Genomic DNA, 23,377 nt, shown 5'->3' on the forward strand with positions numbered 1-23,377 from the left:
ACGCCCATGTACCAACAAAAAGAATTTCCTAAATGAACAATAAATGAATCTGAAATCTGAAATCGGAATGCCATGACGTCTTTAGCAAGACATTTTATCGCTAAAGCTGCTCTAATTCCACAGAATGGTTACGAAACAAAACAAAATAGAACATAAAACAGCACGCATAAAACTAGCCAGTTTTAACAGAACTCCAAAATGAACATTTTAATATTACTGCCTGCAAACCTACATTATAAGACATGGCTATACAACCAAAAACATAACAGATACAAGAAATTTGATGAAGGGTAATATCGAGAGTAAGGCCTTGGTCGAGAACATTGTGGATATTTCAAATCATGCTTTACGATGATGTTTTAACTCACCATTTTCCACGTGGTAGGAATCTGCGGGGTCTTGATATTATGAAGTGGACAAAATAATTTTGAAGTCAGAGTTGCAGTAAGCCGCTACGAAAAGCCTCAGAAGAGCTGATCTGCTATGGAAATGGAATTTGCGCTAGATGCTCAGCTCAAACACGCATGAACGAGCTGTACAATGAGCCATCTGGGAGTCAACTTATGTGCACATAAGTTCGCACGACTCAACAATTCATTGAATTCATAAATCATGTTCAAGAAAAGAATGAACATGCCCACACCAGGTGACCAAACTACTGGGTCCGTGAATTGACACTCTAGGAAACATCCATGTCATTATTTTGCATCGAATGTATTCTATGGATTAATAGGCGTTTAAAAAAAAATCCACTTTTGATTCTTAATAATTCAGTAACTATATATCAGATAACACTATCATTGATATGGGAGATAGTTGTATAGTGTACAATTTCGTTGGAGGTGGTTTAAAACACAAATCAGTTTCATGAAATCCATGATCAATTTCACAGTTAGGTTACAGATTTTGCTCTATTTCCAACCCTCTGTACAAAATTTTCACTTTGCACAGGGGTCAATGGGTGTGTATGGGAGTATGTGGTTAACACCCTGACAATGGTGTTGAACAATAGCCAGGGTTTTAATGCTTTATTATTTATTCATGAGAAATTCCACTATCACAGCTAGTCTTTATTCATTCTAAAATGTGGTGTTTGCAAGGACACGGAAACATGTGCTTACATTTTTCATGTGCATGCATTTTACCCTTAGGCTTTACCGTGCATGAATCCATGAAAAAAAAGGGGGGAAAAAATCAACCCTTACAAATAAATCGTGTAGTTTGCACCCTTATATATCCGCGAGTTTGCTCTCTAAATGATTTTAGTTTATCATTTCCTTTACGTTCACTTAATAAGATATGCATATATAAAATGTGACAATGGTATGAATAAAATGACAATGTGACAAACAAACAAACAAAGCAAACAAACAGCAAAAGATATCAAGTGAAGGGGTGAGTGAGAAGGCAATTGGCCTTATTTAAAACTAATCCCGGAAAAGTAAATACATTGTATATACAGAGAAAAACATCGGCACACACACACACACAAACACACACACACTCACACATACACACACATGCATACACAGACAAAAACATGGACCAGCGCATATTAGCAATACACAAGATGTCATTTTCACAAACACACCCTATCTTGCTAGTCTCTTATAAATTCGTAAAATGATATTGGTAACTTCCAGAAAACCTTTCAAGTAAAATACGTTTGAAAGCTTCCTTAAAACTTTGTACCGTTTTCTTACATTTCACATCAGAGTGGATGGAATTCCAGATTTGAGGGCCTTGAAAAAATATTGACTTTTTTTTTCTGTCCCGAGATCGAGTCGCAACGAAAATCTTTAGCGTGTAGTAGGGTTTGATTCCATCATCGCACAGTAAGCATGCAGGGAATGTTGTGACATATTCCATTTCCATTGGTCAATACCAGACGAGCAGTCAAGTATTCTTCGTTAGCTTGTTCGCAGACCCTTTCATCAAAGACTCAACTTCATTTAAAAATGCTCCGATGAATGATTATGAAATTATGGGAGAACATCAAGTTTTATGATGTCTTTAAATAAACATGTACATAGTAGCACCACGACGGTATGCAATATTGTATTCAAGTGTCGATCAACACCATATGGGTCTTTCTTTGAGACTTGTTATGGGCTCAATATTGCACCTTAGCAAGAATGAACCACAAACAGGAAGATATGTCTTTGTAATGGTAATTACGTTTCGACATCCAAACCAATAATAGATAGGTTAGGTGAATGTTAAAGACACGGGGATACACGAATAGAAATTGCTAAAAAAAAAAAATGAAATAAAACGAACATTATTCTAATAGGCATGCCTGGGCAATAATCTGATGTTTCTATTGATAGAGAATTCTATTTGAAGATTCATATCAGTTTGCTTTGTCAGAATCATGAGGAAAAGTGATAAAATAAACCGGCTATCCAGGGTACAGTTTAAACACTTTCACATGAAACAGCTCTGATTAACACTTTTGCACAATAATATTTCTGTTCAGAATTGACTTTTGTTTTATATGCTTTTATCTTAAAGTATAGGATTTCATTTGAAGCAAAATATAGCCAAAATTATGTAAACGTCCAAAATGAATCTCCAGATTGCTCAGTGAGACGGCGGCATCGAATCCCGATCAGCGAAGGCACAAATGCACCTGTGGAATTGTTTTGTACAGCAATAGAAATCTGACGACTATTTGAATAATTACATCCAGTTGGAACTTCATCTGTTAAACCTCCTAGGTTATGTGTACAATGTGATTGGTCAATACCAGACAAGCAATCAGGTATTCTACTTTTGTTTTTTTAGTAGACCCCTTTCATCATGGAGTCAACTTAATTTGAAAATATACTCTCGATGAATGATTAAAGAATATGAAAGAAATTTAAGTTTCCTGATATCAAAAAATATATGTTCATAATATCAGCACAAGGATATGTAATATTGCATTTTAGTACCGAGCAACACCATAGGATGGCCTTTGTTTTGAGACTAGTTTGGGGCGTAATATTGCACCGTCAATGACCGTGGCAAGATCGAACCCAAAATGAACCATATAAGAAGCAAAGTTCCACCATTTTCTCAAATCGTGTAGTTTGCACCCATTTTCGCGACTTCGAACCCTTCTAGCTCCCTCATTGAACCTTTTTTTCTTAGTGTGTATCTGAATGCCCTCATTTTGCCATACAGTGAGTTGTAGGTCGCATGACTATCAGGGAGATTTCGCTACACGACGCAGCCCGTAGTTGAGCGTGCCGTGTTCAAAATTTGCTTCTGCGCATGATCAAATCCGAGAAACGTCCCGTCCTGGGGAAAATGAGTACGATACTCGGCCAAATAGACCAAGAGCATTAGGTTTAAAAAAAAGGCTTAAACCTGGACATTTTTGGTAACAAGCTGATTTTTTTTTTCAGGATAGGTCCAGAAAAATGTATAGAATAACATACTAAAAGTCCTCATAAATCCTCTTTGAGAGTTTTCCGCAATCCAAAATGGCGTCCAAAATGGCTGCCATTTCCAGAAATTCTAATAACTTTTCAACCAGAGAACCAAAGTACAAAATTTAAATGTCTAAATATATGTTTTGAAGCATGAAGAAACACATTTCAAGAGATTTTGATGCACGCAAGTATGGTAATCCAAGATGGCGTCCAAAATGGCCGCCATATTTTGAAATTCTTATACAGTAACTTTCCAGCCAGGTAACCAAAATACAAAATTCAAATGTCTAAATATTTGTTTTGAAGGATGAAGAACTCAATAAAATACATATAAAGAGATGTTGACGGACACAAGTACCGTAATCAAAGATCGGGCATCCAAAATGGCCGCCATTTCCCGAAATATTTCAAATAGCAACCCAATGTAAAATTTAAGTGTCTATGTTTCGAAACATTTATAAAGAACTCAATGAAATACATATTAAGAGATGTTGACGCACGCATGTCCCGATTAAACCGCTCGAGCTCTTCCTAAAATGCAAAATGGCGTACAAAATGGCCGGCAGTAACAATTTTATCTCACAATTATGTAAATAAATATCAGTATAGTTTATAAGAAACTTTTTACTTAAAAAATAGTTCTTATTTTGAGTATAATGAGGTCTTATAAGTATACAAATAAAACATTTGGATGTTAAAATCAAGAAGTGTGTCCTTGTTACGAGAGAAACATTTCACCATGGTCTATTTTCGTCACCTCAAGCACATGAAATGAAAATGTAGTGCTAGCCCTTTTTATTACCAACGCATTTGGTGTCTACCATGAGATGAGTTCCATTTGAAACTGTCAGTTAGCACTCAAGAAGTAAAACAATTCTTTCTGATGTCTGTGCTACATAAATGTTGAAAATTAGTGTCTCCATGTGCGACAAAATAATGTGTAATTCATCACATGACAGTGAATCTCTTTGCTGCAGCATATTGCTCCACCTTAAAACAAAGTGTCTATATTATCTTATTCATTTCGTGTAGATTAGGTAAAATTATATTACAGATAGAAATCAGAGAATGTGGCACTCAGTTATTGGTACATGGAGGAGGAATACTCCTCTCCCACTCGAGGGATCGTCTTTTCTTTTGCTCGAAAGTGAAACATATAGTGCAAACGTTTGGCAAGATATGGAATTGTTTCCATTATCAAAGAGTAGGAAATGAAAGTAGTATTCAGGGAAATGGGCAATATATGGGAGGGGGTGGAAGGGGGATCCCTCCCCCTCCCCCAACATGAAGGAGATTTTGCATATTCAGACTTAATATTCAGACATCTGATGCGCCCTATTGATGAAATATTAAATTTTTGTTTTCGTAAAAAAGGAACAAAAAGTTATGCAATCATGGAAGTGCGCGGTCATAGGGATGCCCGCTCCCACACGAGGGCAAAATTTCGTATTTTCAGACTTTAAATTAACAGATCTGTTGCACCTATTTGGTGAAATATCTGATATTTGTTTTCTATTTAATGCTGGTAGAAATATATATTCAGGGAAGTGTCGGGGAGGGGGAAGTGTGTGGGGAGAATACTCCTTCCCATACGATGGAGATTTTGGCATTTTCCAATTTGAAATTCACAGATTTAGCGCACTTTTTTGGTGAAATATCAGAGATTTGTTTTTGTCCTAAAAGTAAGAAAATATATATTAGTGGAAATATGCAGGGGAGGTGTATAATAATGGTGATGCACCCTCCCACAAAATGGAGGTGTTTTTTTCAGGTTACGGGTTTTATGGTGCACAATGTTGATGACATACTAGATTTTTGTTTCTATTAAAAAGTGTAAGTAGAATAAAGAATAAAGACTAGTATATCCAAGGCAATGAGCTAGTAGAGGATGTGTGTGTGTGTGTGTGGGGGGGGGGGGGGGGGAATCCCTTTCGACTGGAGGGAGTTTTGCATTTCTATGATCATTAACCGGCCTAGTGCACCTTTGGTGTTATATTGATTGTCCATCCTCAAAGAGTAGATAATTCATTGTCTCAGTATTCCCATCCCGTCCAACTCCAGGGAGCTATTACACTTGAATTGAAATAAAAATAATTATATCATTTACACACATTTGATGGAATATTTGGGAATTGTTAATCAAAGGGGTACTTAATTCATATTGGGGAAGTGAGCGGTGGAAGGGTATTGTAGGAAGGGCAAATTACCCTTACTTTTGCATGTTGTAAGTGAAAGATCTAGTGCACACTTTTTGATGACATATTCGGAAATTTGTTAATCTCAAAAGTGTACAAGGTCTATGGGCCGAGCGAGGGACGTTTTGCATTTCTATGATTGCAATTCAATGACAAAGTGCATATACTTCAGGGGCCCGTTTCATAAAACTTGTCATCAGTGACAACTGCCACATTTCTATGACAAATTTGCTCTCAGCCAATCAGATGCAAGGACTTCAGTAGCTTGCTACATCTATGACAACTTGTCACTGATGACAAGTTCTATGAAACGGGCCCCAGGATGAATATTTAGAAAATAATGATTGTACATTCCACCCCTTCCCCCAAGAGGGGGGGGGGGGGGGGATGCATCCAAGCGAACTTTTACCACTGGACCATCTGAGTTGTTGAATCTCGAACATTATGTTGAATATCCTTGTCTCTTGATAAACAAACGGAGGCCAGTTTGGGCAACATTTGGTTTTCGCGCAGAACTCACGTGGTTTTATTTGTACTTATGTGCTTCATGATCACTGAATAAGTATTTTGTTGGGTTCCTTATGTCTCAAAATATATATTATACATTTAAGTGCGCATCACGGTTACGTAGTTGCAGGGTTATGAGAACAACAGTAAATGGCAGCCATTTTGGACACCATTTTGGATTTCTGAAAGTGCTTTAGTGCTTTATTTGTGTTTCAAAATCTCCGAATAAGTATTATATTTGGTTCCCTGTGACTCAAAACGTATATTTCGAAATTACAAGTGTGTACAGTTGAAATCTACTTGCACAATTATGAGAAAAAAAATCAGGAAATGGTGGTTATTTTGGTCGCCATCTTGGATTATGGTACTTGCGTGCTTCAACAACTCTTAAATATGTATTTTATTGACTTCTTCATCCTTCAAAACATATATCTAGACATTTGAATTTTGTATTTGGGTTACCTGGCTGAAAAGTTATAAGAATTTCAGAAAATGGCGGCCAATTTGGACGCCATATTGGATTACGGTACTTGCGTGCATCAACATCTCTTACAATGTGTTTCATTGAGGTCTTTATACTTAAAAATATATATTTAGACATCTAAATTTTGTATTTGGGTTCTCTGGTTGAAAAGTTATAAGAATTTCTGGATATGGCAGCCATTTTAGACGCCATCTTGGATTGCGGAAAACGCTTAAAGAGGATTTATGAGGACTTTTAATATGTTGTTCTAGACATTTTTCTGGACCTATCCTGAAAAAAATCAGCTTGTTACCAAAAATGTCCAGGTTAAAACTAATGCTCTTGGACTAAAAGTAGCGTTCGGTCCCGATGCTGGGCAGGAGTCAGCCAGCCAGCCAGCCAGCCAATCAGCGATATTGTCCCCACGCCTCCGTCCTGTACAGAAAAGCGAAACTCCTTAGATATGGGGACGGGAGTCCGAGTACTGGGACTGTCACAGCTGATTGTTTTCCGTGTATTCTCGACGGTCTTCCCGTCGTGTAGGGAAAACGCCCTACTAATACGAATACGCAACTTATCTGAAAGCGCTATGTACACAAGGCACATGTGCCATGGAAGATCGATAGAAGAAGGACGGGTTGTTTAAGGTCATTATCATAATAATACATCCAGGGTGTTAAACCACTTGTTAATCTAGAAGGACGAAAACGAACAAACAAGCCCTTAATCAAACTCGAAAAGACCTTACTATATAACAATTTATTCTTGATATAACCGTGTTAAGTATGAGATTGGTAGAGCCAAGGAGTATCAGCATGAAATATGAGGCCTGAAGTATCTGGCAAATTAAGACATCAAAGAGAAGGGGAAAAAATCACTGTTGCATCCTGCTTGTCTCGGTTCAAGAGAGAATATCTGACGCCAACGCACTGATAATGTGTTAGAAAGTTCTCGATGTTAATCTGAGAAGCCGGACAGAAGTTAAACACAGCTTGTTCAAGTGCAACCAGGTCTGTCCCTTTAGACACCCTGGAAATAAAGTTGAGAGAGTGACAGATAAACAAGAATGAAAAAAAAAATACGGAAAAAAATAACAATAGAAATAGGCAACGGATAAAGAACAACACAAAGGAAACAGCGACATAAAACTAGACAAAAGCTTACATGGGACAGTAGCAGATGTCTTTGAAAATCAATGGTATACGGATGTCTCCCACGCAATAGCAATTTAAGCAGCGGCTTCTTGTAATAACATTTCTCATACCCCGTAACCCCGAGGTCAGCAGCCACTTGGTCCCTGGACCTGATTTGTGCTTATATACCCTTATAGCATACGCAGTTCAACACCATTGCCAGAAGGGATCGAGACTTCTGTCAGTGACGTACACCATTTTCTGTGCTGGGACTTGATTGCCAGAAAGCGTTTTCAAGCAAACAAAGGCAAGTGCGTAGGGTCTACTTACCCCTAAATAAGTTATTTGCATACTCTAGAATATTATTTTATGTGCGACGTAGAAAAGTGCTCTCATTCAGGTGGTATAGATCTTTCATTCATTTATTCATTTATTCTTAAATTCTTCATTTGCTTGTTTTGTTTTCTTTTCATCCCCCAAGAAATAGAAAAACTTTTATTTTTTTCTTGTAAAATAAACGATTGAATCTGTATATATTTTATTTTCTGTTTAGATGTTACTCCTGCCTGAGTTTATAATTAATTCTGATTTGATATTGGATTGCTCTGCTTTGTTTTTGAAGTCTCTCCCCCACTAAAGTTCGTTTTCTTTTTCTCTGGCTCTTTCGCTCTCCCCTCTTTTTATCTCTCTGTCAGTATGTGTGTATGCCTGCCAGAGGGAGAGGGAGAGAGTTGAGGTAAAACAGACGCTGTTCTAAAGTCTGGAGCGTTATTTTCTGATAGAGATATTAACAGCTTCACTACTCAATGCTACTTAAGTCTGTTTAACATTCATGAGTCAGGGCTAGATATGATAGTATTATCTTTTTAAATCAAAATATGCAGCAGACATGGTGCTCTGTCCGTAACTAATGTGTCAATAAATTGCACGAACGTTCCCTTTTTCTTGAATGTACGTTTTAGCATTAGATTTTGTCTTTGTTTCGATATCCTATAGCTTATAAATTCATCATACATGCATAATGCTGTTTTTGCAGATTTTCTTAGCTTTGTTTGGTGGTAATAGAGTAAAATCAAATACTGAGTAAACAAAATAGAGGAGGGTTTTGTTTCGTTAAATGGAATTTTTCAATTTAACATGAGTTTAAGGTGATATTAGTCATAACCCTGTAGGCAAATAACTTGAGGTAATAACGTCATCAAGTTACAGCTCTCCAAGTGGGTTGTGCACAAAATATTATGAATCTTGATTTTTTTTTTCCATTTCACGTCTAATCCATGACGTGTTACAAATCATTCCGCCACCCTTCTTGATAATATTTTTACTAATGTTGTGCAAATGTTAAGCTCTTCTATTATTTTATCTGATATGACCGATCATTTCCCTATTATAGCACGTTTTGATCTCAGGTATTCGGTTGACAAGATTTGTTTTTCTTCAACCAGACGTAGAGCTACACCAGAAAATTTGGCTAGCCTTGGTGCTAGCTTAGATAGAACTGATTGGTCTAGTGTTTAGAATAGTGATGATGGTAATATATCATTTAATAATTTTTCAGGGATAAATATTGATAATTGTTTAGATGAATATATTCCTAAATTAAAAGATATAAAGTTAGTTAATTATAAAACATCCCCCAGGTTTCCATGGGTTTCAAAATCTCTTCTTCGTTCAATTTTGTAATGGGAAAAATAGGTTATATTATAGATTCAAAATGAAAAAAAAAGAAGTTAAACGAAAAATACACTTCGTATAAAAATATTTTCACTCAGATTATACGGATGGAAACGAGGAAATATTATATGTTTCAGTTAGAAAAATATAGACATGATATGGAGGATACATGGAAGGTATTGAACCAGGTCATGAATATATCAAAAAAGAAATAAAATATTACAAAAATAAGATATGATAACAAAATATTTGAAGATCCCAGTGATATAGCTAATATTTCTAATTCTTATTTTTCAACGATTGGGGAGAATCTGGCAAAAAAAGTACCACAGTCAAATACGCATTTTGCAACATTTTTAAGTCCATCCAATTCTAGTTCCATTTTTTTGTTCCAACTACGAAATATGAAATTATTGATATCGTTACTGCAATGAATGATAAGCGAAGTGCTGGTAGTGATTATATAAGTAATTTTATTTTTAAGGAAATTATATCTTCAATTGCTGATCCACTTTCATATATTTTTAATAGATCTATATTATGTGGTGTTTTTCCTGATTTTATGAAAGTAGCTAAGGTTTTCCCTGTGTTTAAAAGAGGAGATGGTTCTGATATGAGTAATTACAGCCCCATTTCTTTGCTTTCATCCTTATCTAAAATTTTGGAAAAATTGATATGTAAAAAGGACAATCAATGTTTTTGAATGTTCATAATGTTTTTACAAATTCTCAATTTGGGTTTCGTCGGAAACACAGTACCATACATGCCCTTTTGAAGTTTATCGACCACGCCGCGCATACTATTGATAATCATTTTCATCTTATTGGTATATTCCTGGACTTCTCCAAGGCCTTCGATTCAATTTATCATGAAATTTTTCCTTACAAATTGTCTCATTATGGAATACGGGGGAAGGCCTTGGAGTGGTTCACGAGCTACCTGCAAAACCGAAAACAATATACGTATCTGTGAACGAGAACGTTTCAAGCCTCGAATTCATTAAATATGGCGTCCCACACAGTAGCTTATTTATAGGACCTTTACTTTTTATCATTTATATCAATGACTTTTGCAGATCATCCGACGTGCTGTCATCTATACTCTTTGCTGATGATTCAATTTTTTTTCACATCAAAATCCAGATACTCTCGTACACATTGTTAATTCCGAATTGAAAAAAGTGACCCAGTGAATAAGAGCTAATAAATTATCAGTTAATCTTTTGAAAACTAAGTAAATGTTATCTAGCAATTCCATAGAAGCTTTACGCAAAGATAATATTTTTGATGACACTCAATTAGAATGTGTATCTATATAAAATTCCTCGGGATTACAGTGGACGATAAACTTTCATGGAGGCCACATATTATTCAGTTATCAAGTTTCATATTCCATTGTCTTCTTTGCTGACGTTGTATTTTCTCTAATTTTACCTTATCTTAATTACGGACATTTAGCATGGGGTATAGCGCCCATCAAACTTTATTAGATAGATTACTATTATTACAAAAAAGGGCACTTCGTGTTACTTGTGGCGTCCCGCCACGTTCCTGTACAGATCCGTTATTTACTAAAAATAAGATTGTGAAAATCAAAGATTTGTTTTTTTTTTCAACTTGGTCTGTTTATGTTCAATTTCAAAGCAAATGCATTTCCCTGTATATTCAATTCAATGTTTACACGGAACCAGTTCTTTCATAATCATCCCACTAGGCAATCTAATGAGTTTCATTTACCCCTCCTGAGAACTTTATTGACTCAGAATACATTCATATACACAGGCCTTAGATTCTGGAATTCATTAAGCTACGAAATAAAAAAATCTCCATCTTTGTATTCTTTTAAGCGGAAATTGAAATCCTTTCTGTTAAACCCTCTCTGATGTTTCGTTTTCATTAGCTAAGTCTCATCAGCACGGGGCTCATCATTTTCATTTCATTTTCATTTTATTTCAACACGATAATAAAAAGGAAACTTGCTCAGCCATCGGCTGTTATTCTGCAAGTCCGTGCATGTATACATTATAACAGAACGAAACATAGATTCAGTAACATCGTAATATATAGCGATGATTGAAATAAGAAAAAAGAGAAAAAAAATCACGAAGAAAAGGAAAAGTATATCTACATATAACAGCATATGAATAAAAAAAATACAGACATTGACAAGAGATTGATATAAAACAAATGTCAATAGTACTCATCGCGTAACATAATAGGAAACGTTATGATAATTGATATGATGTAATATGATATATAACGCAGTGGATATCAAACTAGAACTGCTGCTGTTTCAAATAAGACCTGAAATTATTAAAACTCATAATCTTGATATTATCTGGGAGATCATTCCACACTTTACATCCCCTGTACTGTAAACTCCTACGTTTGAAATTAGTTGAAAATCTACATAACTCAAATTTTAACATATTACATCTGAAAAAATAATTTGTATATTTAAATGAAAACAACTCACACAGACTTTGGGGGTAAACCCCATGAGCAATTTTATACATTGCATGTAACATTCTATATTTCTGTCTTATTTTAATAGTAGAAATACTTAACTGATCATATATGAATTGTGTTGAAAACCTCCAATTAACCTTCATCATCCAACCATCAATCAATTAATCTCTGAATTCATTATAATGAAATAGCCATCATATTCTTTGAACGGCTATGTGCAGCCACCAGCTGTTTGAAGCATCTCTTCAATTCCCTCTTCAATTTCCTCTTTCGTTTCCTTGATCAGCGTGTAGGCATTCTTTTTTTCCCCTTCTTTCCTTCCATTTTTACCATCCATTCTGTCTAGTCGTGTCATGTCGCTGTGTGTCTCCTGTTTTGTTCCGTCTCGTCTTAAATTATATTTGTGCAAAGTATATGCAAATAAGTATTTCATTAGATTTTCCTTTGAGTGGTTGATAAAAATATATTTTTTTTTCTCAACTGAAATATAAACTTGTATTTTTTGCAGATATGCATGCATATATATAACTTTATTTGTATCATTTGATATACTTTGTAAAGCTGAATGTATACGTTTGTGATAAAATTCCTGATCTATACTCTGTTGTGTTCTGTTGGAAAAAAGGAGAAGAATGAAAATAAATGAATTGAAAAATATATTTATATCCGCTCAGATAATCATAATTGCAGCGTAGGAAAGCATGAAATAATTGATATGGTGCATGCAAATATTTTCTGTGTGATTTTACGCTATAAAGAAAATTCGGTAAAGATTTCGACGAGGGACTCGAAAGACCGTGACGTCATCACAATTCTTGGTCCCCTTTGCATGTTTGGTGTCTTTTAATATCGCTGTTTCGTGATAGTTTGTGAAACTTTAAAATTCCACGGCTGTCTCACTTTATTGTATGTATTTTGTAACTCTCCTCGATTTTAATGTTAGAATTCTGTTTGACTATTTTGTTTGATAAAGTCGGTACAATTTTTTTTTCGAAGGAAACTGTACCGAAAGAATATCTGATGATCATTGGATATCAAGCTAATGCGCTGTAAGTAGAAAGAATGTGATATCATCATGGACATAGCAAATAAATGAAAGAGAATGGACATTTAATATTGGCCACATAAATGTGGAAAGACGCTATGCAAATCATTGTAAATATATCATTATTATCAGCTTATTGAGAGGTGATTGCGAAGATTAATGGTTCAATTGCCTGCAGGACGCTGTCATAGAGGTCTTCTCAGCAGCCAGCGCTTGGATAAGCAAGGGCTATTTGAACACTCACATATGAAGAAAAAATGCTCCTCACATAATGGAACGCTAAAAAGTAGAGCAACAGAGCCTGGACTCGTGTTACAAGTCAGGAGATAGTTACTGAAATGTAATTGTTCTAACAATGATTGTCACATCACATGTTGCAAAGGCATACAGAAGAGTTTGTAATCAGGTTAACCTTATAAGAGAAATGTAAATGATATAGAGATTAACACCAAACATACGGGTGGGGGGGGGGGGACTTTAAATACATTTCAGTATTTGGGAGTGTACAATAAAACTTCCAAATATGTCGTTTTATCTTTTCTCTTTATCAATCATGACATGTGAACGTGTCGTCCCACACAAGATGTTTTGTAGTCTTACTGGAAAATGGCGGAGGCATATCAGTCGCCATAGCGCTTTTTCTTTTTTAGTTCTCTGTGTTTTTAAAGGTGTGGAAAATGTCTCTATTCGTGTTTGTCATAATATTGCTACGTTTTCATTTGTATAATTACCTCATTCCCTCATTTACTTCTATTATACGTGTATGCTCAATAATTTGTAACTGTAAAACGTAAGAATGAAGTATGTTAGATTTTCTTTTTGTTTTATTAAAAGTCACCTGTATGCTTCCTTTGATATTTCTTGATATATTTGTTAGTGATTACTTTGTACTTTAATTTCATTTAAGTTTTCTTACATTTTCACGGCATGGGCCTTAAATCTCTTGGATGATTATATTCATGTTAGTTAATTTGCAGTTTATGATTTATTGTACAATTTTCAAAGTTGACATGATTATTACTTGTAAAGTTACTATGTGCAATTCATTCCCTGGGTTACGATGTAAAAAAATAAATTCAAGTTTAAATTTCCTTACATTCAAGTTTAAGTTTCCTTACATTTTTATGGCATATGCCTAAGATCAGTGTATATCTCTTTGATGATTATATTATGTTAGTTAATTTGCAGTTAATAGTTTATTTTACGATTTTAAAAGTTGACATAATTATCATTTGTAAAGTTACTATGTGCAATTTACTACCTGGGTTACGATGTAAAACATGAATAAATAAACCTTTCAATGAAAGAATGAGTCATCGCATGTCGGAAGCCAAACGCATATCATTGGCAGCCTGCGTTTCTTTATGATAGTATTCCACGATTGGTGAATTTTCCATGGCTGTTACATTGTTCGGTACATAGGACCCATAACCACCTCCAGTTTTAGGTGGTATATAGATGGAATGAACCCCAAAAACAGTCAAGTACGGAAGGTCATCCGTGCACGTCATTTTAATCATATTGTTCGGAGAGTGGTTGTCCATGTGAATGCGTGGCGTTTCATTAATTCTACACACATTTATTTTTTTTTCTTTCAGTTCGTCGTTGGATATCTGGCATCCACTTGAGAAATTGCCGGCCGCAATGAAGAGACTTTTGATATCGTTTCTTCTCCTTCTTCCCGTGCTCATCTTGACCAGTGCTTTACGCATAAGACGTGAGTTTATGTATGCCGGAAGTAGTTAGCACTATATACTGTATACCGGGCAAAAACAATCAGCACATTGTACTATGCAGGTGTCATGCATATTATATACAACAATCACACCCAAGCTGTGACACACTCAAGTTATATATATATATATATATATATATATATATATATATAGTGTGTCATAATTGTAAACTGTTAACATTTCTACCAGCCAACCAGGCCTATTTGGCATTAAATATCTGATTACAAAGCTTTGGCACTTAAGACGTGTCTAGCAATATATTGAGAGACCATTACTCGCAGCATTCACTGGAAATTGAAAGTTCTTCTCTTACGACAATTAACTGTCATGATGGTTTTTTTTCCTTTTATAATTGGATCTTCGGCAAGGCGTCACTTCATCGGGTCACAATAGGATTAAAAACTATTTCTTTCTTCTACTGAACTTTTTTCAAGGCAGACCGATTAACACACTTTAGATAATGTTGAACCTTAGGTCTTCCCGGTGTCAGTAGTATTGAAATTAAACAATGGATGAAAGCAAAATTACAAAGAAAACCAACAACATCGATGAAAACACGAGTTGCATTCCTTTCTCTTCTGTGATCGAACACACACACTTACCGACACGCTTGCAAGCACATACTCCTTTCCATCGCTCTTCCGTAATCACTCATGTACAGCAGTTAGAGGACAAGTCCACCTTCATATACATGTGGATTGAGTGAATGCAGCAATATTAGTACAACACATCAGTGAAAGTTTGGCTAAAATCGAACAATCCGTTCAAAAGTTATGAATTTTTTAAGTTTCTGCACGATCACTGCTGGATGAGAAGACTACAACTGTGTATATTACAGGTGTAGAACAATTTAAAGAAAATATATAAAGAGAATTCTGCAATTTCTTTTAAGTGCACATTGCCCCGACTTGTCACTAACGTATGTTGAAGGTAATATTATTCCCCATGCCTTCGGAAAAAGGCAAGTCAAGCGTTCTTTCATTATGTGAGAAAAGTGAAAATATGTGGATTTTTATTTATATTTTCTACATCGTTCTACGCATGTGACATCACAAGCTGTAGTAGTCTTCCCATCCAGCAGTGACTGAGCAGAAACGTCAAAAAGTCATGATTTTTGAATGGATTGTCCGATTTTCCATATTCAGCTACGTTAAGCTGGTCTTCCATGGGGTCCAGTTGGCCGGATGTGAGGTGGGACCACATCACCCGGGTTAAACTCTCACTGATGTGTTCTACTAATATTCCTCATTCACTCAATCCACATGTCTATGAAGGTGGACTTGCCCCTTAAGTAACACGTTGTGTAAAAATACAGTTGATTAAGTTGAGTAATTTACTCAAGATCGTATTTCCAAGATACAAATGTGATAAATGACTTATATACTGAACGTGTGTTTGGATGTATCATATAATATGACGCTGGTTGACTGATTTGTCTAACAATAATGATAACATAATGGTGTAACATTTACCAGTATCTCTATTGTATCTTATTGATGGAATAGAGATAGATAAAGTGATACAACAAGAGATGATGATGAGTTAACCATAATGATATAAAATTTATTTGTATCTCTATCGTATCTCTATTTGTAATTTCCTCTGTCTTTATTACATGTTATTATGTTCAATACATTGTTGTACTGATTTCGTGACATTATTCGTGTACCCAACATTGCCCAAACATTTCTTTGTATCCTCAATTTGTTAGAGATGAACATAATAAAACAACTTGAACTTGATTTGATTAGTCAATAAAACACTGAGGACCGTAAGAATTAGGAGTCCATATACCCAAAGCAATATATGAATATTCATGAACTTTTTCCGTCGTCACTTTTATAGCAAATGATTGTTAATCAGTTACGCACGTGTTTGTTTGTGATCATTTAGAATGATTTCATATTTCTCACTTTGTCTGAATTTTGATGGAATAGTACATAGTTCGCTTTCCCGCAGGTTCATCATTCCGAAGGTTCGTTAATCAGAAAATGAAAGTTTGTTGATTCAAATGGTGCGTACTGCGGACATGAAATAATATTCGTTATTCCGAAGGTTCTTATTTCCGAATGTGAAATACGGTTCTTAAATCCGAAGGTTCGTTAGTAAGCCCTTTCTTTTCAATTTTCTTATTAACAAACCTTATTCATTTCCGAAACGAGGAACTTTCGGAAAAACGGAACAAATTAATGTTCTGATAAACTAACCCTTTTTAATTTTTGGATTATCAAACTTTCGGAATAATGAACATTACCCAATATTTTTTCTCGTTAAAAGGAATCGTCTTTCTTTATCATAACAATTCTCTTGAATAATACCTTAAAGTTGTGGCTTTGCTTCCAATCATAGTATATTTCCTCGTTAAAACTTTATTTGTACAACGTATTAAATTTCATCAATCCGCAGTCAATATATATTTGATAGTTATATAAAGCGGCTACATCCGAATTGTAAGATAGACTATCACATCGATTTGATCTGTCGTTAAAGCAAACAGATACGGGGAGGTCCAACAGAATGAAAATTTCAGATTAAGAAGCATTTCATATTTTGATGAAGTTTTTTTTTGTAGTGATGTCAAAAAGAAAAGCACGTGATAAACACACACACACACACAAAAGTTCCTCACAATGAGCGTGAACTGTTCTGGTTGTTATCTTTAGGTGACATACACACGGATCTCTTCAAATTCTCATTTTCTGCTTAAAAGAAGTATGGGAGGGAAATGATACGTAAATCCGCTTTAAAAAATGACAACATCGTGTCAAATTGCTGCATTGAAAGCTCAAAAGTTGTTTTTCAGTTTATAATTTGTCATCTTTGACTACAAAACTATGACATTCTCATGTCAGATGCTTTGATTCGATTGCTATTGCCGTGTGCTTTTCACGAGCACGAGCACGCTTGGTACCTAAAAGCTTTTTAAATTTTTACAATTGATATTCATTGATCTGGCGCACTCTTCTGATGAAATATCCGGGAATCTCAGAGAAGTATAGTATACGTCTGCCATCTGTGGATGGAGACCAAGCGGGGGAAGGATGCGGGAGGAGGCATCCCCTCCCACTTGAGGGAGCTTTTGCATCTTTATAATTGCAATTCAACATTCTGGTGCACACTTTTGGTGGACTAAGGTAGCCAAAATCTATGTACTGTATAGAGGGGAGGCTTAGGTAGCGGGAGGGGGGATGGAAGGGGTGTCCCCAAGCCCTCCCACACGAGGGAGCTTTTGCATTATTAGAACTGAAATGAAAATATCTCTATACACATTCTGTTAATATAAAAGTGTACTAAGTCTATGGGAAAGGACCGAACGGGGGAGAGCGAGGGAGATCCTGCAGTTCATTGAAATTCAACAATCTTGTTCACACATAATGGATGAAATATTTGGACAATTCTTTTTTATTTCAAATAAAGAAAGCATGAAAATTGTCCCATCTTGGGATGTATTAGGGCGGCAAAATGACATTAGCTCCAACCCCGTGCTGTGACGAACTTCACTGTTTGTTTGTTTGTTTGTTTGTTTGTTTGTGTATGTGCTGTTGTTTCGTGTCAAAAATCGATTTCCCCACAGGAGCACCACTTTCAACAATCTCACAGCAATTGATGCAAAAAATGAATTTTCTTCTTTATTTTTTTTTTTTTTTGTCTATTTAGTGAAGATTGCGCTTGGCGAAGACATTCTTGACTCATGAAATTTGCGTCGCATTCCACGCTCGCGGCACTGAATGAGCAATCAAATTCAAAATCCGGTCATTCAAATTCACTATCGGAGCACTCAAATTCACTGTCGGAGCATTTAAATTCACTATCGGATCAGTCAAATTCACTGTCGGAGAATTCAAATTCACCAGCGTAGCATTCAAATTGAAGAAAGGAGCACTTGTTTCAGCAATGAGCATTCAAATTCATGTCAAGCTGGCGACGGAATCTCGTAGGTCATTCAAATTCGAGAAAAGGCAACCATGTTCCAAATAACTGCATTCAAATTAAAAGAAGTCCTGAATTTACTTATAGTTTGGGACCGTGTGTGTGTATCTTTTTCATTTAAGGCCGTGTGCGGGCTTGTTGCGAGGAGGTATTTTCCAGCACGCAGGAGATTTTCCAGAATGCTTGCAAGTTTCGCACTTGTTTCTTAAGGCCGTGTCAGACCATTCCGGGCAAGCTAAGCGGGCTTGTGGCGAGGAGGTAGTTTCCAGCACGTAGAAGATATTCAGCGGGCGAACAAGAATGTTTGAAATTTTCATTCATGCCTTGTCATACCGTATGGGGGAAGTTCTGCGGCTTCACTTGCGGGGAAACATATTTACTCCCCGGAGGTCTCCGCACTTGGTCCGCACCTGACAGTATCTCGCGCGTAGTTGCCCGGAGGTGCTCACGCAAGTCCGATTTAACCGCAGCCAAGTTTTGAGCATGACAAAAACTTTTTCCGGGTGAGTCGCGGGAATACCCGTAGAGGTCCACGCAGAACGCCAGTAGGAGACCCTTAGCGGCAGCACTTCCCAGGCAACTCCCACGCAGGTACTTCGCAGCCCGTATGCAGCCACGATAATGAAATTCTGTGGGATTTCAGCCATTCCATTAGAGGAATTTCTTCACCGAGTTGTCAGCCCCCACGCGACTGGTACAAAGGTCACATAGTATACTCGCGAGTATAAGTTAAGTAGAACGCGTCCAGCAAGTAAGACACATGCGCTGACTCGCTCAAATCCTTTTCCGCCCTCAGGAATGTCCGGTATGCTAGAAAATCCCTACACGTAACAAACCCGAGTAGCTTGCCCGGAAAGGTGTGACAGGGCCTAAACACGAATGCGGGTAAAAAAAAAAATATGCGTGTGCACCTCCGAGCGACTACGGTTGAGATACATGCTAGGTACTGTCATGTGCGGATATCTACGGGGACCTCCGGGTAGTCAAAATTGTTCTTTGCAAGTCACACGCAAGGCTTGCCCGGAAAGGTGTGACACGGCCTTTACCTACTAAACGCGTGCTACTTAGCCTTTACTTGCGTGTGTGACCTGCGTGAGAGCTTTGAAACCGATCCGTTTTCTGTTACGAGCGACTTATGGGTACTGAGAAGTACCTGCGTTGGAGTGGGACTTTTGCAATTCCTTCAGAGGAATTCCTTCACCGAGTTGTCAGCCCCACGCGACTGGTACACAGGTCACACAGTATACCCGCCAGTAGAATTTAAGTAGAACGCGTCCAGCAAGTAAGACACATGCACTCAATCGCCAAAATCCCTCAGAAAAAGTCCCGTATGCTTAAAGATTCATACACCCAACTAGCCCGAGAGGCTTGCTAGGAAAGGTGTGACAAGGCCTTAACATGGTTGCGGGTAAAAAGATTTGCGTGCACACCTCCGGGCGACTACGGGTGAGATACGTGCTAGGTACTGTCATGTGCGGCTCATCTACGGGGACCTCCAGGTAGTAAAAAATTGTCCTTTGGAAGTTGCACGCAAGGCTTGCTCGGAAAGAAGTGACATGGCCTTTAGCTTTGAATATATTGGGATTTAAGATGAAGATATTTTGCTGTAGAGGTCCACCTGTTCATCAAAAAATTTGCACTTGATCCCCACGAAAAGGAATATACAGGCACATTCAAGTCCCTCGGACAGGACACATGAAATGGAGATGCCATGTGTCGTGTGTGTGCGAGAGTCTTAAATCATGCACATAAAAGATCTCACATCATTTATACCTCTCAACTGCACAAAGATCAGGGTATCTAACCCGGTGAAATGGTCCCACCTTACTTCCAACTGGACCCCCATAGAAAGCCAGCTGTTACAGCTGAATATGGGCTATCCAGCCGTCTTCCCAGATGGAAAATGAAACAAAAAACAAACATTAGGGACTGTGTATCCTAATACAGATGAGCATAATACTGATGGTTGGTTGACACCTTTGAAAAAAAAATCGACTACATTGAAACTGATAGCATGAACATTGTATACGTCTTGTTTGTTGTTTATTGCTATATCACTGGTTTACTTTTGCGGGGTGCGGGACTATGTGAGATCATTGTGTGTCGTTTGTCTTTAAATTCATGCATTGTCATTATGTGGGTAGTGTAAAGGCGTTTTCAACATGATGTATCATCGATTGTCGTTGTGCTGTTGAATGCACTTCTGATTGGACCTTACAATTTAAATTCATTGAGATGGAAACCAAAGAATACATGAATGGAAGCCTTCATTGGTTGTGCATGCCCTTTCTCCTTTCTTAAAAAAAGTCTACTCCATTTTCTTTGTTAAATTGATTGCACGAAGTAGGAACTTGATCGCCGGATAATGAAATTGAATGCTCCAAACAAGCTCATCAGGACTATCACATGACTATCTCGTGAATTTGAATGCAGTAGAAATGCAATGTGCGCATTTGGAAATTGAACGCCCAACGAAATAGAACTCCCATAAATGAAATTGATTGCTCGGATTCTGAATTTGATTGCCCGAATATTTTCGTGTGAATGCGCTGTGTGAATTTGAATGCACATTAATGAATTTGAATGACAAAAGTAGGAAATTGACAGGGAAAACCTATACTATATTCATGATACTATATCCATGAATTTAAGCCAAACAGGCTATTGAATTGCGGTTTTTTAACACTGAAGTTTTCATATCAGTCTAACTCACGACAGCATGTTACAGCAAACATCGATAGGCCTATATCAGCTCTTGAAATTCATATACGGGAATTATTCCCCACGCTCATATCGAATGTTGTTGTTGTTGTTGTTGTTGTTGTTCATTTCCATCTGTGAAGATGGCTGGATAGCCCATATTCAGCTACACTAAGCTGGTCTTCCATGGGGTCCAGTTGGTTGTGGGGTGGGACCACTTCACCGGGTTAGACACCCTGCTCTTTGCGATGAATGAATGAAGCGGGATCTTTTACGTGCATGAGCTGTGACTCTCTCATACACGGGACCTCCATTTAATGTCCTATCCGAGGGACAGAGTGTTTTGCCTCTTGCTAGAGGGGACGGTATGTTTACACACAACATTGCTCAGTCCAGACTCGGGTTCGAACCCGGGCCGCGTGATCGTGAGGCAGACGCGCTACCGACTGAGCCAACTCACCGCCATCACATGATGGGATATTGTATAAGTATAAGAGCCCAGAAGAACAAATGGCTGAAATGGCCAGAATTGTTGTTGGTGTTGTTGTTGTTGTTGTTGTTGTAGTTGTTGATAAGATATCCCGAGTCCTTATCAGAGATGTATGATGTTTCTCTCCTATTTAAGATCGCTGTCCAAATGGGATGGTGTTTAAGAGTTGTGGGTCAGGGTGCGGACCCTCCCGCTGTGGCGACCCGCCCAACAGTCGTAGAATCTGCCTAGCAGTGTGTCGGCCTGGCTGCTACTGTCCTGAAGGCTTGGTGATCGACCGGAGTGGGGAGCGGTGTGTTACTCCTGCGCAGTGCGGTAAGTACGATGCACCTTCACACCTATTACCGACTCATCCGCCTTTCCGAAAAAATCCTAGTCCTCCTTATTTCTTTTTTGTCTTGCTTTTTTCCCGTCCTCCCTCTCCAAAATAGAAACTGGCCCGAAACCCTTGCACAACCTACACAACCGAGAATCAGTAACTACACTTTTTTTAATGGTCAAGGGAAATGCAGTCACTCGGTTACTTCTCAAAACGTTCAAGTCTGATGCAAACATGAACGCAAAATATAAATTATGTTCTTTCGAGGTGCACTATCATTGAATAACTATTAACTCAAGATAATGCTGTTGTTGTGTGATCTTACGCGACGAAGTAATACTTCCCAAAAGTAAATTACAAATTAGATGATTGTTGCGTTAATCTTTATTCAAGTCGACTTCAGTTCAGTATTGCACTTTTCTGTACCTGAAGTAATTGATATGTATGCAGTGATTGACAGATATCGACTTAATCTCGATTTGAAAGTTGTTTTTTTTTTCTTATGAGCGTATCCAAGTAATCTGAAGAAAAATAGAAAAGTTATCATAGAATGTATTACACGTATGTAGATGTTCATTTGGCCATAAACAAAATAAGTGATGCTCATGGTATTATAAATCAATGCAAGATAAACCTCATTGTAAACGTGTTGTGATGTGTGCCTTATGTATGCCTTTACTCTCACAAACCTGTTTTTTCATCATTTGATTTTGTTAAGATATTTGTGAAAACTGACAATCAAATTCAGGCAACTTACAATAATGATACCTCTTTATGACTTTAATAGGGGAGATAATTATGTTCGATTTTTTTTCTTTTCTTTTCGGCACAAACCAATCTCAATGGACTGAGAGAACTATCACCACCGATCTCTTAGCCATTCATCAGCTGATGTTAACATCTACATTTTTGCCCCATAGCCTACGGGATTGTCGCGACTCCCGTACAACGTCTTTAAGGTTTTTTGTTTGTTTGTTTGTTTGTTTGTTTGTTTGTTTGTTTGTTTGTTTTGTTTTGTTTTACTTCGATGTGAAGGGATAAGGATAAAATCCACTCCATTTGTGTTCCATGTGTACATAATGGGAACATGGAAAGACAAATGAAAAACCCAGTGTTATCGAAAACGGGGAGGGAGGCGGGACCCTTAGGTTTTGAAACTGAGAAAAAGTGAACCTGCCATGTTAACACGTGTTGATCAGCGACGCTCTGCGTGATGGGAAATTGTTTGTTTGTGTATGCGTGTGTGTGTTGTTGTTGTTGTTGTTTTTGTTTTTGTTGTTGTTGTTATTATTATTATT

The 23,377-nt window shown here is 37.1% G+C and overlaps 1 long non-coding RNA gene across 1 annotated transcript; it reads left to right on the plus strand.

Annotated features, from left to right (window-relative positions):
- Positions 1 to 7,789: 7,789 nt before the first annotated feature.
- LOC139743654 (uncharacterized) lies at positions 7,790 to 22,043 on the plus strand. The gene is made up of 3 exons (XR_011711770.1): positions 7,790 to 8,024; positions 14,503 to 14,621; positions 21,896 to 22,043. It is a non-coding gene; the product is annotated as an uncharacterized lncRNA (long non-coding RNA).
- The last annotated feature ends 1,334 nt before the right edge of the window (positions 22,044 to 23,377 follow it).

The sequence above is a fragment of the Diadema antillarum genome, unplaced genomic scaffold (genome assembly GCF_040938485.1).
Source record: "Diadema antillarum isolate AM-2024a unplaced genomic scaffold, OU_Dant_1.0 seq00001099_RagTag, whole genome shotgun sequence".
Taxonomy (NCBI): Eukaryota; Metazoa; Echinodermata; class Echinoidea; order Diadematoida; family Diadematidae; genus Diadema; species Diadema antillarum.